Below are 17,595 nucleotides of genomic sequence, written 5' to 3'. Positions count from 1 at the left end.
ACGTAAGATTTGCACGAATAAGGGAAGAGGAGTACCTTTTTCGGTTGTCGGTGTGGTCACCTCCACATGTCGCGCCGATCTTCTTCTTTTTACCGGGGAAACTGATGTTCTGGAGGGTGCAAGCTTGGACGAACCCATGGCCAAATTGTTGACTGTGTTGCCGTGGCCGTATGTCGGTGGAGGAGAAGCAGATCCGAGGCGGCGAAGGACGGCGTAGCAGGAACAACTCCGGTGCGGTGGACGGTGGCGAAGTTGGAGCGGCAGCGGTGAGGCGCGGGACGGCGTGGTTGAACTGGCTCGGGTACGGACGGCTCGGCCTCGGCTTCAACTACTAGCCGTGGAGGGTGTTGCGGTTGAGGTTGCGGTGGACGACGACGTCAGGGTATCGGCTCCGGCGTGATGGAGGAGGGCGGCAGTTGATGGGTGGGATGGGGTGGCGGACGGAGGATGCCGGGGTTTCGCGGCTGGTGGAGAGGTAGTTTTGGCGCCCACGGAGTACGAATGGGGAATCAGACGGGTGGGGGGAACCATGTTTCGGTGTGGGACGCGCTTGTTTTTGGCTTTTTTGAACAGAAGATGGGACGCGCTTGTTTGAAATTTGGGGAAAGTACAAACTTTGCCCCCCTCTTAAATTTCGGACCTACTGCGGGTCAGGGGTAGGATGGTAATCCCAGGTGTCCCAAATAGTGGGCGGGAGCGATTTCGGCCACGCGCATGTGTGCTTAGGCGGCCATTGTGTATGAATGTTTTTCGGATGCGGTTGCGTGGCGTCTAGATGAAGCTACAAACCTACCCCGGTTTAGACCTTTGGACGTCGGGCCGATAGGTTTCACGGGTCGGAGTTATTAGAAAAGTAATTTCCTTGTACTACCAAACATTGGTCTCACGCGGTTTCGGGAGAGTAGAGACTCTTTTGGCGCTTCGTTCGAAATTTTGAAACACAAGCATTCACGTTTAGAGTACTCTTGAACTATGAGGATTGACCTAAATAGACAACGTTATATTTGACCTTGTATGTTTTAAAACCTCATTAAATTATCCGCTTCTTTTTGAAATTTTGACACTTGAAAATCCTATAACTACGATTATTTTGGAATGGAGGAGCTAAATTTGAATCTATTTTGTACACGACTACATATGCTATTATGTACAAAATCAGAGCAAAGATTGGTGCCCCCATAATTTAGGTATGGTTTACAAATGCCATGATATCAAATTCAAATAATTGAATGGACTTCATGTTGAATTCAATTTTTTTAAACCACCTTAAGTTGAATTCAAATGTATGCTAGTTCATAGGTAGCTATTTATAATGTCCATTGTGTAACTTTCGTATGTATAATGTGCTTTACACACACAGCATGAACTATACTCACGTTTATATTCGATTGCTAAAGCGATGCATTGTCTGGAGTTCAAAATACTAACTATGTGGATCAATTGTGTCGAATAATAACATAGACATGCTCAAATTCGATAGAATCTAGATGTCTGATGGATCAATGACCGCTCCTTACGCGAATTGCAAATATCATGATCCCATCCTAATATTTGGATACAATTTATATCTTTAATCAATGTGTAGAGCAGTCTTTTACGTGTAGTTTCACTCTCCATCGGTGGTCTCTCACACATTCTCACACACTCTCTCCCGAGGTGTCTTTCTCGCACACATGCTCTAGATATAACCCTCCCTCTCGTAACCATTTACAACTGTTTTCACTAACCTTTATCACAAGCACTCTTCCTCTCGCAAACATACACACACACAATCCTCATCGACCCTTTCTATATACATGGACCTGCTTACGTGTCTCATGTACGCACATTATCTTTACGCCTGTCTCTCACGCATTGTCTCACACATCTCTTCCTAATCAACGAGTACGATTCTAGCAGAGCATTCTGTAGGATGCCCCTTAAAGTTAGGTTGGATGAATAGTAATATCAGAGATAAAGGGGTTACCTTAGTCCGAGAACCTAGGGTTACAAATCCTAGCCGGCTTTGTCAGTGGACACAGAGTCCTTCACAATTCTGCTATCTTTGTATTGTACGACTAGTCATCCATGGGTCTTCCTAAATGCGTCACGGGCCGACCAATGTGGCGCAGGACGGAACCGAACGAAGGGCCTCACCTCGACCCACCGGACCTCACGCGGTGACACACCCTCTGCCCCCACGTATCATTATCTTCTCACACCCACACATACCAACACAAACACCACACACATAGAAAATTTCTCCTGGTGCCTCTATTCCCTCCCCCCTTGCATATACACACTCAAGGGAATGGAATCTCTTGTCGTGACGTCATATTCGTCTCTCTCTCTAGACCACTCTCATTTCTCATGCTATCTCTCCCACGCCCCTACCCCCGTCGGCCCCTCTATCCATGCCTCTCTCGAATACGTAATACACACACATACCTCTCTAGGCCCCGCCAAATGCATCAACTACACATTCACAGATGTTACATCACGTACCCCATTGATCTAAAAAGCCCTCTCTTCACGTTTATTTCGCATACAACATTCCTTTTGAATAAAGTGTGGCCAAAAAATTATTTTAGAGTTTCTACATATATACAACATTACAAAGTTATATGGAGGAGTACGAACGCTAATTTGCATTGCATGGTGCCCACAATGATATTTATTCCGCACTGTGAATTTGTATATTTTTATACTATATACAAAGTTAGTCATAATAAAGAGAAACGAAGAGCATCTCTCTCTCCATCGCATACCCCCCATGTACGCCCCTTTCACGTATGCACACAAAACTATCTCCAGGTCCTCTAAAAGTAAGCCCCCAGAAAATTCACGCATGTTTCATCTTTCTCTCACGATATATGCAATGACGATCATTGTATTTGAAGCGAAAGCACGATACATACATTGGACTTCAGAATCCACTCATTACGGTCACCATTTACGTTTAGTGGTTATTATACAGTCACGGGCTCACCGTACAACTCTGTATTTGCTCATGACATGACTAGTTGACCAGTTAAACGCTCCACGTGGCACCTCTACTGTTGCATCACATTATCTCACTACCATCGTGCCCACCTGTCGACTTGTATCTACTCTACATCTACACTCTTATAAAATACATAAAATACACTCTTATAAAAAACAGAGTTGGTGATGATGGTGTGCCTGCCATCCTGCAATATAGGCCGTCTGATTTATATCTGACGGATAGGAAAGAAACTATGGCAATTTTGCAAAAAGGTACCCACACACCTCTCCACATTTGCAAATAAGGCCTTCCCTCGTTCATCATTTTCTCTCACAAGATAAACAAGTCATACAAATGCATCTTGATGTTACGTGCAACGCACGGGCATCTTGCTAGTAAGAATGAAAACAAACGACAAAAAATATATTTGGACGGTGGTTTGAAGTCATGACCGCGGGCACAACGGACAAGGTGGCCTTGTATTGGTATGCTGAGCCGTCTATTTTAACACACATGAGCTGGTGTGGTGATTATATACACATGCACGCATGCACACAAACTGCATCCACGCAACACTCACACAAACACATGCACCCACGCACGCACGCAACACTCACACGTACACACGCAGCCACGCACGCACGCAACACTCACACGCACGCACGCAACACTCACACGCACACACGCACACATGCATGCACACACCAGTACACCACACGACCAACACATACTCTCACGCTCAAGTGCTCAACCTACACGTGCATGCGCACACATCAGGCCTTGACAGACACATACACAACCAGGTGATTCCCGCGCACGGGTTGGAGCCTTGTCGCGCCTGCGTAAATTTGTGTTTATCTGACCTTTTGCCTATGTGAACTGACAGGTGGGACCCACAAGGAACGTGGTCAATTTAACTAGTCAACATGGCGCCACACAGACTATTTGCCGGTCAACAGAGTGCAATCCGATGCTGAACTGTGAGCAAGTGACCGTATAATCACCGCAAAACGTATATAGTGACCGTAATCAGCTTATTCTGAAGTTCGGTGATCGTATTACGCTTTTCTCTCTGTAGGCCCTCCAAAACTACATCTCTACACATTCTCGCATGTTACATCTAACAACTATGCAATACAACACTACTACTACACTCTAACACAATAAATCATATGTGTTTTTAGTTTTACTAGATATCATATTGCTACTTATAATTATTCAGTTTGCATACATTAAAATTGCCTTTGAAATGTATGGCCAGTATCATCTACCGCGCGGGAAAAATCCCGCCCTTTCCTGTTTAATCGGGTTTGTATCGATGGATCGTGCGAAACAGCAAAACTATAGTACTATACAATACTACAAGTGACAGTTCACTGGGCCATCGTGTCGTCTACTCCTCCGTCGTAAGAGTGGAGCGCTCGCTTTCATAAATCTTCTAGTCCCTTTTGCCGACATGTGGGACATCAAGCTACTGGGTCCACGTGCCATACCGGAATACAGTGCAGAGCAGCCGGGGTGAAGCACCCCAGTCATGGCGCCGGCGTAGTAATGAGCAATGAGGCGTCAAATCACAAAGCTGCACCTTTCCCGTAGTTAAGTTGGAGGGACGAAGCAACCATCACATCATTTCACTCGTTGGTGAATCCGCTTCTCCCTCATCTTCTTCAACTTAACCACGTGTTGCTTCTGCCGTTGTTCTGCCTCATGTGGGACGCTGATCGGCTTGGTAAAGCACTGACACGTGGGACCGCATGTTAGCAAACCGCCAGGACAACGTCCTCCGAAAATAAGAAGCCTAATCCTAGACTTACAAAGGGCTACGTAGCTGCTACGTATACTTTCCATCTAATCTATATATGCCCCCCTTGATTTTCAGGTGGGGTGGGCCTAATCCTCTCCTTTAATCCAATCAAATAGTCCCACATCACATCAGTTCGTAACTTTATGTAAACCATTACGTGGATGTAGCATTGCACAAATAAGAAACCTCCCCCGCCATCCGCGCGGCAAAATCACCTCCTTTTTATTAATCTTGATTCTATAATTTTTTAGATCAGTATAATTGAGATTTGTATAGATAGCACATAGGAGCAAAACCAAGTGGTACGGTAAGGGCATCCACAATGTGTAGCCAAATGTGAAAATAGCTTTTGGCATCGTGGGAACCATTGTGGACGGTGTTGCCAAAGCCAAAAAGATGGAACCGAAGCTCCCTGATTGATTGATTGATTGAAGGAATAGAAAAATGCAACGTCTCTCCTCTTTCTCCCATGCCTGGACGCATGTAGTACAGTATAGAGCACAAAGTCTACTCCCCTGTCCCTTCTATCACAAATCACAAAGCAGTGAGGCGTCAAATCACAAAAGCACGGACGAAGCAACCATCATTTCACTCTTCGCTGACTCCGCTTCTCCATCGTCTTCTTCGAGAAACCATCTCACCGCACTAGTACTCCTAGTAGTACTAGTAAAGGACTTCCTGGATGCAAATAAGGCGGTTGTCTCGGCTTGCAGGTGGCACTTGCGAACGACTTACCGTGGTCTCCCTCAACGGTGTTCTCCGTCGAACGCACTTCGCCAAACCACCAAAAAAAAGATATGGTCGACGTCACCGCAATGGGGAAGGAAGTCAAATATAGTTACTACCTCCATTTTTTTGTACACAAGGCCAGTATATCAAAATTACAATTTGCAAAGGGCCACTAACACTAATTGAGGCAAAATTGATGGGGTTAGCAACCAAGGACATTAATATCCCCTGCATGCATGCGGAAGTGAGAAGGTTGGTTTGCATGGTGCTGCATTAATCAAGCGATGAGGAGTGAGATGGTTAGCTCTTTGGTCTTTGGAGAAAAAATACGCATTAATTGACACGTGAAACGAGGATTTGTATCGATTAAATCCCGCAAAGGAAAACCCCGCCTTTGTTTTTTAACACTAGTACTCCTAGTACGTACGTACTTATCCTGTTTGGGTCTAGGCCTTGCATTGCCAAACTTCGCCACACATTTTTGCCAAGCTTGCCTAAAGTTTTCAAAATGAGAAGGAGGTACACTTGCGCACGGCTGTCGCGGTCGCACCGCACCCTCACACGGTCGGTCCTGCACGCCGCGGTCGCACCGCACCCTCACACAGTCGCTCCTGCACGCCGCAAACCCAACCAAGGGAACGCACCCTCACTGACACGTGCTGTCGCATGTGAACAAACCAAACTCAGCCATCCTATCGCTGACACATAATTTTCGTTCATAGAGTATGTTTATCCAACCGCGTGTTGGGGAGTATCCGTATGACCCGTGCGGTGGTCTGTTGGGGAAGAAGAAGAGGTGAGGAAGAAGGAAAGAAGGGTTAGGAGACGTAGGATATTCATCCAACTGCCTGAAATGGTAGACTGACCCAAGTCAGGCGACTTGCATAACAAATATATGTTTTTACACAGCAAAAGATCCATAAAAACAACAACATAAAGAAAAACTATCACTGCTCGCGGAAAGAGACGGCCTCGTCGTCTTTGGCTGCCGGCGCGAACCAGCCATCGCTGCCGACGTGTGTCTCCGCACCGTGGTTGTCCTCGGCCTCCAGCTACTCGTTCAAGCGGAGCGTGCGGGCGCTCTACACGGACGAGAGCACAGCCCGGTTCAAGTCGAGGACGTCCGGTTCTGCCTGCAGGAGGGCCTCAATGGCAGCGGCATCCGCGCGCTCCGCGTCGAGTCGAGCCTCCGCCGCCCGGTTCAAGTCCAGGACGTCCGGTTCCGCCTGCAGGAGGGCGTCGATAAGAGCGGCATCCGCGCGCTCTGCGTCGAGACGAGCCACTACTGCTCGGTTCAAGAACAAGACGTCCGGTTCCGCCTGCAGGAGGGCCTCGATGGCAGCGGCATCCGCGTGCTCCGCCTCAAGTTGAGCCTCCGCCGCCCGGTTCACATCCACGACATCCGGTTCCGCCTGCAGGAGAGCCTCGATGGTAGCGGCATGCGCGCGCTCCGCGTCGAGTTGAGCCTCTGCCTCCCGGTCCTCCTTTAGTATCGCCATGTTGAACCGCTGGTCCGCCTGCACCATGGGGAACTCGGACGCCGGCACGAAGTCGACGTCCATCGTCTCATACCCACCTCCGCCATGAACATTGGATCGGCTTCCTCCTCCTCGTAGCTTGGCTCCAGAGAACTCGGGGATTGGCCCGCCGCAAAGCGAGCTTGGGAACGGAGGTCTGTGGCGCCGACCGCCGCCGCGATTTCTGCGCGGCGCTCCGGCGTCAGCATCTTGTAGTAAGTGATCTTGCGGCACACCATGGCTTTCCGGCGAACTAGGGGACGCTTGATGCGGGCTAGGGGATTAAAAGGTGGGGGAATGGGCTGGAGATTTGGTGTGGTTTTAGGGCAGTGGCTGGCGTAGGCCGAGCAGCGAAGGTTCTCGTGTGAATAGTGGTTCCGGTGACGACCGGTCAATCGGTTTTGACTGTACATCGCTCTTGTCGCGTTCGCGTTGCAGCCCAGCACGCTGGACCCTCCACGTCGCTCACCGAATGGAACGCGCTTCGTCTTGCGTTTTCGCTCACTTGTGGGACCGCAGTTGAGAGCAAACCGACGTCCCTCCCCCTCCCCCGCCCGCGTCATTTATTATACCACCACTCCCTCCGTTTTATGCGGAGTAAATAAAAACAGAAGGAGTATACTACGGATGAGGATCCCCGGACGTGGCCGAACCCATTGAGTAACTGACATGCGGGGCCTAGCAAGCATGGGGTCCGCCAGTAAGTGACCGAAAGGGAGGGTAAGGCAGGGATACCTACGTCAGAGGATCCACTTCCAATATACTACTTTGACCAAATGTTAGAGTAATAATATATGACATGCAACTTACACAAATGTTAGAGTAATAATATATGACATGCAACTTACACAAAGCATACAGGGTCTAATGCGTTTTTCGAGGCTAACTTTAACCAAATGTTAGAGTAATAATATATGACATGCAACTTACACAAAGCATACGGTCAAATTCGTATGTGAAAGGAGTTTCCAATGATATAATTTTCACATTATACATCTCATGTACTATTAATCTTGTCAATAGTCAAATTGGAAACCATCTCGAGTACAAATCTAGGAGTACGTACGAATCTAACAATATTGATTGGGCGTTGTTGAATGTTGATACCTTTTTGATCAAAGTAGAGATACTTTGACTACACGTAAAACTTATATGTAAACTAGAAAGGATAGGGGGAGTATATTGTACGTTCAAAAACGAAACGAACATTGAATAACCCTTTATATATGATTTGCGGATGCTATGATCACCGGTTCAAAATTTTGAATCCGCCTTAGGTATCACGTGCCCCCACTCGTTCCCTCTCGATTTCATCTCGGGGTCCGGAGATCTATTGAAAGAGGACTAGGGTGGGTACATGCGAATGATACTCGGCGGAATGTTCAAATGAGGCATGCGGGAGGAGAGGGTTGGAGAAGAGGGTTGGAGAGGAATGAGAAATAAGCAAACGCCACATGATTATACTTGAACGGCTCAAATAAACAATAAGTTGTCTCTCTTGGCCTACATAGTGAAAGGCCTAATGCGCAACGCGGAGCACTGACGCTCGAATATGGCGGGGAAAACAGGGAAACCGACATGTGGGGCACACCCGTCGGGACGACGTAGCGCAGACTAGTCCAATGGAGGAGCTGGCCCACGACCTCCTCGCCACCAACAACCGTTCATGTGGGTCGTTGGGGCCAACAACGGGGCGCAGCTCCAGCACCGCCTCTGGACACGGCGACCGCGGTGAGCGACACGCTCATATCGTCCCTAGACACAGTGGTTTCAGTGTGCTGAGGGTGGCGTTAGTGCCGTGGCACGACCAACGGTATGTTTGGTTTGTGCCCAAGGTTGCCCCATCAAAGCATTGGGTAGCCAAAATTTTGGTTGAGGTATTGGTTGCCCAAGATTTGGCCGACATGGGCAAGAAAAATGAACTAGAGTTGGCTAGAGTTCATTGGCATGCCAAAGAAATGGCAACCATCCAAACAAAGACCATTCTTTGGGTCATGACCAAAATTTTGGTTGAGGTATTGGTTGCCCATGATTTGGCCGACATTGGCAAGAAAAATGAACTAGAGTTGGCTAGAGTTCATTGGCATGCCAAAAAAATGGCAACCATCCAAACAAAGACCAATCTTTGGGTCATGACCAAAATTTTGGTAAGGTGCACTTTGGCCACAATCCAAACACACCCCAACACCCGGCTCGTCAAGGATGCACGGGGCGCCGCGACGCGTCCGCAGAGTGGTGTAGCGCGGCCAACTGCATCCTCTAGATCTGAGACCATGCAGGGTCGTCTTGCTTTTTCAATGACATGCGGGGATCACATGTGAGCAAAGGGCATCTCCAACGTTGCCACGACCGCAGCTGACTACCCTGGCACACCAAAACCCTCGTCCCTCGCGCCGTCGCGCGGTGCGTTCCCAGCCGGCGCCAGCTGCCCGCATTCATGTCGTCCGTTCGTATGTTGTCGTTAAGAGGCTCGGTGCCCGAGGAACCAACTCCGGCGACTTAATGACGCACCCGGACGCTTGGCCTCACCGGAATGCGCTAGTTAAAGCGGCAACGCCCAGCTAAACTCCACACCATAGCGCATCGTCCTCCTACCTGGCACCACATCCGCCATGACCACAAGTGCGAACGCTCTGCGGGAGAGCTTGTCTTCGGGGATGAAGCTCGAGGTCGCCGCCCTCGCACAAGTCGCCTCTCGCGACGCAATAGCGGCGTAGCCGGACGCGGACGCGACCGCACAAGCGGTGTTGACGCTGGCGGCCGATGATGGGAGCACCGTCAGCCACGCGTCCTACTTGCCGCCGTCCAACGTCTGGCACCGCCGAGGATGAGTAGGGCATGGGAGGCGGCAGGGCATGGTGTGCCAACTGGCCGGTCCGTATCACGTGTTCTACTCTTCCTCGCCGGAGACCGCACCTTCACTTCACGGGTCTTGAACCCCGCCCCCGTACATAGAGATCGCAGATGGAGGACGTCGGTCGCCGCCGTAGAATAGGTTTAGGGTCGGGTTTCTTTTATTTTTCTGTCCTATAAAACTTCGAAATGTAATGAAAATCTGCCGTGTTCGCATTAATCTCGGCCGGTGTATATGAACTTTCACAATAATATACATATTGTAGGAGTACTAGCAAGATGCCCGTGCGTTGCACGGAAGATCAAGATCTTGTGGGAGAAAAGGATGAACGAGGGAAAGCCTTATCTGCAAATGTGGAGAGGAGTGCGAGTAAATTGTCATAGTTTCCTTCCTATCCGTTAGATATAGATCGGACGGCCTATATTGCAGGATGACAGGCACACCATCATCACCAACTCTGCTTTTTATTGAACCGAGACAAATCTAACATGCGAAGTAAAATAAACACATAGGGTCTATACATACACAAATTATCTTAGGCACTCCAATAGTACGTCCACTACACATTCACGCATTTCACATCTTTCTACATCTACGGGAACCTACGAAAGGGTTAACGTAAATTGCCTCTCTCTCTCTCCTCCCCTGATTTTCATGGTGGTGGGCCCCTCCCTCCCCCAATCTACAATCAACAGCTCACACGTTTCACATTACGTTAATTACGTAACTGGGATTACGTAGGTGTAGCATTACTCGTCCTAAAAAACCCAACTAAGCCAACCTCCCAGCATATCGCGCGGGAAAAGACCCGGCTGCGCCGTTTTAGTCGGGATTACCGGATCACTCGTAGTAGTATCGATGGATCACGCGAAGCAACAAATTTTTTTTGAGGGGGCGAAGCACCTAGTTTAAAAGGAAAAAAGGCGGTACACTCACAGCACTCCTGTCGCGGTCGCATTGCACCCCACACACGTTCGGTCCTGCACACGGCTCACGCAAACGGAATGCGCTCCGGCTTGCCTCTTCACTGACACATGGGACTGCACTTGGAGAAACCGACCATGCGCCAAACTCCCCCCGCCCACCGCGCGAAAATCCTCCCCCCACACCCAAAAATACCCCCCAAATCCGATTCAACCGCCCTTCGGCCAACTAGCCAATATTATTCCCCAAACCCCCCTCCCCCTTGTCCCCCTCCACGCCATTCGCTCCGCCAAAGCCGCCCTCCCCGCCGCGCCGATATGTCGTCGCCTCGGTTCGGCGATCCTCTCGCTCCCACAGCACGCTCTCGTAGACTGACGTCCTCTAGCCGCGTCGCCACCTCTGGCTACGTTCTTGTGGAGGCGCACGGCGGTCAGCACCGCCACCGCTAGCGACGTTCGTGTGGAGACGCACGGCGGTCAGATTCTCCCACGATACGCGCATTCTAGACTAAGGCCCCGTTCATGTCGGTGTAGCGCTGAATGTTAGCTGATAGACGCTGTTAATCTCACTGTTTGCCGAAGTAGTTTACTGTCAATATGCTCTGCTTAAGAAGCTTCCTTGCCCTATTCTGCACTCAATCTGCTTAGCTGAGATGGCATGCCAAGGCCGATTAGTTGCTAAAATATCCTGCCATATATTTATTGTGACGTAGATTGCCATGGTCTAGTAGCCAATCTGTTAGGTGAAATAGCTCTACACCGTTTTATACTCGATCTTTGTTGCTGCGATGGCCTTCGATAGTTCAATGGCTGTGTGCTCGGCCTCATTGACTGCTGAAACAGCCTGCCATAATTTGGCACTCAAATCTGTTTGCTGAATTAGCTTTACATATATTTCGTTACTTAGATCTGCTCGTCCAAATATCTTGCCATAGCTTTAGACATCGACCTAGGTATTTTTTTTCTGGACTTCATAAAAAAGCATATATGTTTTTCCTGTAATATCTAGTAGAAGAACTAATTTGTATGTCTAATAGATGGACAGGACTTGGATAACTTCTGCTCAAAGATTCTTCGCTGCATATGTCGAGGGGGTTGAAAACTTCATGAACTTTATCAGAGCTGAGTACGGTGGTCCGAAATCAGATGTGCTCTGCCCGTGTAGCAGTTGTATGAATTCAGTTACAAGACCCCAGTCAACTGTGCCAAATCATCTACACTTGTATGGGATGTCGGTCACATATACTAGGTGGGTTCATCATGGTGAAGCTGTGAACGTCAATGTTATTGACTACGTGGAAGCAGCAGATCACCATCTTGATCTGCCTGATGCTCAGGTGGAAGAGGAGGAGGAGGTGGTGGTGGTGGAGCCAGTGAGTTTGACCAACATTGAAACAATGCTACGAAATGCTCGTGCATTCCATGAACTTTCACCTGCAGAAGAAAAACGGTGGGCCCACATGTTGGAACAATGCAACGTTGTTGTCACCCCAGGAAATAAGCTGTCAGTATTCTCAGCTATGGTCACCTTTCTTCAGGTGAAGACATCTGAGCAGATGACCAACAAATCATTCGATGTGATGTTGGCTGCTTTCCGCAAATCTTTCCCAGATGCGTCTGAGCTGCCACACACCTACAGTAAAATGAAGAATTTCCTTCGTGCAGTTGGAATTGGATATGATATGATCCATGTTTGTAAGAATAATTGTGTTCTGTTCCGGAAGGATTATGCCAACTTAAGTGAATGCCTGAAATGCAAATCATCAAGATGGAAAGATGGCGATGTTGTGAAGAGGATTCCTCATAATGTTCTGAGACATTTTCCAATTACACCAAGATTGCAGAGGTTGTTTCATGATGCTGAAACAAGAGAGGATGTACTGTGGCATTCTAAGAACCAGGAGTACAGAGATCAGAATGTAATGAGCCATCCATCTCATGGTAGTGAGTGGAAAAGCTTCAATGATAAACACAAAGAGTTTGCTGCTGACCCGAGAAACATTAGACTTGGCTTAGCTTTAGATGGATTTAACCCATTTGTCCACCAGAGCGCCACATATAGCATGTGGCCAGTGCTTGTTATCCCTTACAACATGCCTCCAAATGTCTGCACCAAAGAATCAAACTACATGATGGCCTTGCTCATCCCAGGTCCAAAAAGTCCTGGAAAGGATTTTGATTTGTTCATGGAGCCTCTTGTGGAGGAACTTCAGCAACTATGGAAGGGTGTTCTCACTCGAGACCTATATAGCAGCCCACCAGCTGATTTCTTTCTGCGTGCTGTTATAATTTGGTGCATCCATGATTATCCGGCTTTGGGCACTATGTCAGGGCGAACGACACATGGTTACAATGCATGTGTTCGCTGTGACAGGAATCCACTGTCATACGCAATACTTAGCAAGATCTGTTACATTGGACACCGCCGTTTCCTTGCCAAGGACAAGCCGCATCCTAGAAAATACCGAAGACATGTGTTCAGTGCAAAGCATGAAAACCGTGATGCGCCAAAGAGGCTCACCGCCGATGAGTTGCAAGTGGAATTAGAGAAGGTCAGGCATATTACACCAGGAAACCATCCTGGTAATGGTAGCAGGAAAAGGAAGCGTGGCAGGGTAGAAGAGAGATTATTGTTTACCCGCAGGTCCACTTTGTGGGACTTGGAGTATTGGAAAGATTTGGATCTGCGGCATAATGTTGATGTGATGCACATCGAGAAAAATATATGTGACAGCATTATCGGCACACTTCTTAATATTGAAGGCAAGACGAAAGATACCTTAAAATCTAGGATTGATTTGACACACCTGGGTATCAGAAAGGATTTGCAGGTGCAAGATGAAGGTAAACCACGGGATATGGCACCAGCTGTGTACGTCTTGGACAAGGTAAAAAGAAAAGAATTCTGCGAGGTCCTGTCACATGTGAGATTCCCACATGGATTTGCTTCCAACCCTGAAAGGAGAGTCAGTGCAGATGGAAACAAGGTACAAGGGTTGAAAACTCATGACTGCCACGTCCTACTTCAAAGGGTTTTACCTGTTGTCCTTAGAGGATTGGGCCGCCCTGACTTATACAGAGCAGTTGCAGAGTTGGGACAATTCTTCAGGGAACTCTGCAGTAGGAATATCAGGATAGATGCTTTGGAGCGTCTTAGAGACAAGATACCAACTATCCTATGCGACCTTGAGAAGATATATCCTCCAGCCTTCTTTGATGTGATGGTGCATTTGGCTGTTCATCTACCTGACGAGGCACTACTTAGAGGTCCAGTACAGTATGGCTGGATGTACCCTATTGAAAGGCGGCTAGGCACTTTCAAGGGCTATGTTAGGAACAGAGCTAGACCCGAGGGTTCCATTGCAGAGGCCTACATTGCTACAGAAGCGTTGACATTCTGCTCAAAATACATTGAAACAGCTGATCAGCTTAGCAAAGAGGTGGGTGAAGACAATCCCGGGCTCAATGTTTTCGATTATTCTGTTTGAGTTACAAGGAAGAGTCGAAAAGAGGACAAACCTAAAGATTTGGACAAAATGGTTTGGTATGTGTTGAATAACTGTCCTGAGATACTACCTTATATCAAGTAAGTGCAGTACTGCAGCTTATACATCGTAATCTACTAAACTTGCAGCACATTCTTATATATTTAGATGTTTGACGTGATCACTATGTTGTGCAGCATCTACAAAGAGGAGTTACTGCCGCAAAATCCAAGAAACATTGACAAACTGGTTGTGGCAGGATTTGCAAAATGGTTCAAGAACCATGTAAGCTTTTGAAGTGCACTGTCAGTTTTTTTAATATATTGAGTACATAAGATGATCAGCTTGTCTATTTTCTAACCATAGGTTAAGAAGATGCGGGAGGATGGGCAGGCAGTTGATGATGCCCTTTACTCACTAGCAATGGGTCCTGATACTCGGGTAAGACATTATGAATCTTGCGTTGTTGGTGATGTGCACTACAACACCCTTGCACGAGACGAAGGCAGGAAGACACAAAACAGTGCCATCATGAGCACGGATACGTATGACAAAGAGACAACTGAAATGTATGCTAACATAACAGACATTGTTCAGTTGCAGTATATCTCCAGTTTCGAGGATCATCGGTGTGTGGTTCTGTTGTGCTGTCGTTGGTATAACCTGTGTTCTAGGATCGCAAAACCCAGAGCTGATAATTATTTCAAATCCATCAATGTCAAGGCGGCGTACCAGACCAACGAGCCTTTTATTTTGGCAAATCAAGCAACACCGATATTTTTCTTGGAAGACACATTTGCACGTAGCGATGACTGGAGAGTATTGCAAAGGTTTGAGCAGAGGTATTCGTTTAATGAAGTTGCACAACAAGATGATGCTTACACTGCTCCTGATGTACAAGATAACACAGATGTTCCTAATATCTTTGAGAACCATCACGTCAATGACGCCGGCGAAAAGATTGCCTGTCGTGCTGTGGACATACAAGAGTTGATCAAGAAGAAGCCAACGTTCGAGGACGTTGAGGACGAAGAAGAAGATGACACCGTGGGGAATTACGATTCAGACTGATACACATGGCGAAGATGTTGACGCTGCTGCTGTGGATGATGATTACATTGCTTTTGTCGTATTTGCCTGTCAGAAGACGTTTTTTTATCTACTATGTGAAATTGTGTTTGCTATGACAACTGAAACCTGATGAACATGTTGTTTAGTATTTTGCTGTGAGAACATCACTTGTTATGTATGCTGATTTGTGTTTGGTGATTGTATGACAACTAAAACATGATGACATTGTTGTTTAGTTGTACTCATATTTGGCTGTGAAACTTGAATTTGATGACATAGTTTGCTGTTGGATTGCAATTTGCTCGACGTCTTCGAATGAGAACAAAGCTGACCCGACAGGGCCTCTGCTATTTATTTATTTATATGAGCAAAAGGGGATACCCCCTGATTTCCGTTAATAGAAATCATTAGATGTTCACAACACTACGCCCAGCCTGCTACACAGGTTTCATTCATTACTAGTTTCAGCAAAGTGCTCATGTCGTAGCCACTGAATACATCACAAGTGCTACATACACTGCAAATAAAGAGACAATCATCCTACAGAGCACATCAATTTTGCCCATTATCTTCACAAGCTCTTTCATTTCCTCATTGCTGTCAAGGCCGTTCAGCAGCTTTTGCTTGGCCATGATCAGAGGAACTGCATCTTTAACCTTCTGCTCTGCATCTTCCTCTTCTGCCGTTCCTTCAGTTACTTGTCCAACACCCCAACCTGCTGGTATTGGGATTCCTCGGCTAACCAAATAATCAGCGTAGTTGCATTCCCCCACATCAGCAACTTCCCAGAAATACAAATCACATGAATCTTCCCTTTTCTGCACGAATCAAATTGGAAGATCATCAACCAAACTATTAAAAAATCAGCAACTGAAAGCAGCAGAACAACACTTAAACATATTATTACCCCATGATTCGGGCATTTGTAGAAGACTCGGCCAGGGTTGCGGATTGTGGTTGAGACGCGACGGATGACTCTGCGTGATTTGGAGCAGTGGCACCACACCAACGGCAGCGGGTTGCGATGAGCAATCGGCTGCGGTGCGCGTGCCAGCGGGGGTGTGATGAGACCCACAGGCGATGGTACGGGTGGCGACTTGGCGCATATCTGGTTGCTGCCTGCGGAAGAGCAGCTGGACGAGCAGCCAGCGGACATGGTTGCTGCGGCCAGAGCTTCTGATGCTAGGCAGAGTAAGTAGAGAAGAGGAGAAGCGAGCGTTGGATATGTCAGTTTCATTACTTGCAGAGTAGCATAGCACCATATATAGTCATAGTCTAGGTTTGGATTCGAACCAGCTACAGGAGCACGTCTTTGTTTTTTCTAAAACTCAGCAACGTCTCTTTACTGGTACACTAGCTTGTTCTGTACGCCTTCCCAAGTCTTTGATTTTCTTTCCCTTTTTTTGCGAGGAAGGAAGGAGGACAAAATTGAGAGTTCCTGGGACTCGAACCCAAGACCTCTCGGTTGAAAACCAAGGGTGCTAGTCACTTATGTGGCGAACGTTCCTTGTGAGGAGGACGGCAGACGAACGCATTTTCCTCGCAGTTTTCTTCCTATATATAAAAAAGTATGCTACTTGGTGTCCGCTTAGTCAACAAACGATTGTGCCAACCTTGACCGTTGGATTGACATTCAACGTTTGTCGCGTTTCTTCAGTCTCTTCTTCCTCGAGCCGCCAAAGCCAAACCAGCACCGGCGGGACCGCCTGCTTCTGCCTCCCACGGCTGGCTGTGATCTTCCCCGGCTCCTGTTCGTTCCCGTCCGAGGCCTCACCATCGTCCTCCGCCTTGGTTCGCTCATCGCGGCGCCGCCCTCCGGTGTTGTCAACATGGTCAACAACTGAGAGGAATAAGGAGATGACTGTACATGGTGAGGATGACCGTAGGGACCCAGCAGCGCGCGCAGTAATTTTGTTTTTTCGGGACGGAGAAGGGTATCAACTGGGTTGTGCGGGACCCGTGGCCCGTCTAGCCCAGGCTTTTATTTCATATGTTTAGCACATGACCGGCCCAGTTTGTTTTTTCCTTTCTGAAAATGGTTAGCCAGCTATTTTGTTTTTTGCAGAATAACCAACGTAGGCCTACTTGCTTTTCTACGCCCTGCTGGACCGGAAATCTTTCAAGACGAGGAGGGATGCATTTTGCCCAGAAAATGGGCTATAAGTAATAAGAAATGGGCTATAAGTAATAATAGATGGGCTGTAAAATGAAAAAATACAGCAAACAGGCAATTAGTTCCAAAATACT

Source organism: Aegilops tauschii, chromosome 3 (genome assembly GCF_002575655.3).
Source record: "Aegilops tauschii subsp. strangulata cultivar AL8/78 chromosome 3, Aet v6.0, whole genome shotgun sequence".
Lineage (NCBI taxonomy): Eukaryota > Viridiplantae > Streptophyta > Magnoliopsida > Poales > Poaceae > Aegilops > Aegilops tauschii.
The sequence above is the reverse complement of the archived record's forward strand: the minus strand, read 5'-3'. Positions refer to the sequence as shown.